We start from the raw sequence: 1,892 nt of genomic DNA, 5'->3' as shown, positions 1-1,892 counted from the left end.
CCCAAGTGCACGAGAGTGGTTGAGCTTGAAATCACTTGGGAAGCTTGAAAACACTTGATTTCTTCACTTGAATGCACTCACTCCCTTGAAATTTTCTTTCTTACTTCTCTCTTGAATGATCTAGCTTTGGGTTGGTGAAGAGTTGTTGAGAAGCACTTAAGAGGTCCCTTTTATAGCCCAAAAAGCAAATATAGCCGTTAGAGACAAAGAAAGAAGGATTTGAAATTCAAACCAAACCTAAAAAGCTGTCAGTCGCGTTCCAGTCGCTCCGGGGACGTCTCCGCTTCAACGGGAGACGTCTCGGCTACAAGATTTTACTTTTTCCATTGTCTGGGGTCGACTCGGCACTTTCAGGGGACGTCTCAGCTTCTTTGCACTTTTTGAATGGGGACGACTCCGCTGATCTGGGGACGACTCCGCTTCTTTATCTCCGAGGAACATGTCCTCTGGAATTTCCTGAGAGAGTCGACTCCGCTCCTTCAGGGGACGTCTCGGGTTGTCTGCACTTTATGCATGGGGACGACTCCGCTGTCTCAGGGTCGACTCCGCTTCCTTATTACCAAAAAAACTATTCTCTGGAAAACCCTGAGAGAGCCGTCTCCGCTATCTTGGGGACGACTCGGGAAGTCTCCTTTTTACTTGCGGGGACGACTCGGCTTACTGTGGGGACGTCTCGCGCATATCTCTTGAAAACTGCCTTTCTGCCGCCACTGAGAGAGTCGACTCCGCTACTGAGAGAGTCGACTTCGCTAACGCGGGGACGACTCGGCAGGTGTCGGGGACGTCTCCAAGTGTGCCGGTTCTTCCTGTTTGTGCCAGAGACGTCTCTGAAACTATCCGGAGACGTCTCGGCTGTCCCTGATCTATTTTCTTTAACTCAAAATATTCTTCAATAAATTCATAAAAATTATGGGAACTTGCCTAGACATTTCTTAACAATATTCTTAATAAAACACATGAATTCCTCAATTAAATTGTTAAGATATAATGGAATTTTACTCTAGTATTTTGTATTCATCAAAATCTATTAGGGGGTCAACAGAAATCAAAACTTAGATGAAGAGGGTATTAAATTAAGGTTGTTTCCCATGACTTTAGAGGATCGTGCTGCTGCATGGCTGTATTCCCTTGCTTCAAATTCCATCACATCATGGGAACAACTATCTAAGAAGTTCATGGCTAAGTTCTATCCTATGGTAAAGACTGAAAAAATTAAGGATGCCATAAGAACTTTTAGAGGAAAATCTGAGGAGGAATTTTCCCAACTTTGGGAAAGATTCCATGACTTGTTGGTCAAATGCCCACACCATGGGCTTGATAAGGCTGATCTGGTCCACTTCTGTTATAAAGGACTACCTCCAGCACATAGAAACATGATTGAGTCCATGCAAAAGGGTAGGCTCATGAACCAAACCCCGGATCAAGCCTATGAATTTCTTGTTGACTTAGCTGAAAATGCCCAAAATTGGAGTAGCTATGGTGAGGAAGTAATTAGAGATGAGTTTGGGTCTAGAAAATCAGGTAATTATGAAATGAAAGCAGACCCAGAACTCAAAAATGTCATGTCCAATCTGGTGGCTGGAATGAACAACTTGAGTAAAAAGTTTGATGCTTTCACTGTTTCCACTAGTTCGAGTTCATATAAAGAGTCAAATCCCGTCATGAAAGTGGATCACGCGTCATATAGTTTGTGTGTCTTGTGTAACAATCTAGAACATCTAGTGGAGTGCTGCCCTAATCTGCCCACCATAAAGGCCGAGCAAGCAAATGCTCTAAATTCATATAGTGCCTTTAAGAAGCTCACTCCCAATTCGTTCAGCCCAGTTTACCACCCTGATAATAGGTTCCACCCTAATTTCTCATATAAGCAGAATGAACCTATTCAGCATCAA

This window comes from Phoenix dactylifera, unplaced genomic scaffold (genome assembly GCF_009389715.1).
Source record: "Phoenix dactylifera cultivar Barhee BC4 unplaced genomic scaffold, palm_55x_up_171113_PBpolish2nd_filt_p 001659F, whole genome shotgun sequence".
NCBI lineage: Eukaryota > Viridiplantae > Streptophyta > Magnoliopsida > Arecales > Arecaceae > Phoenix > Phoenix dactylifera.
The sequence above is the reverse complement of the archived record's forward strand: the minus strand, read 5'-3'. Positions refer to the sequence as shown.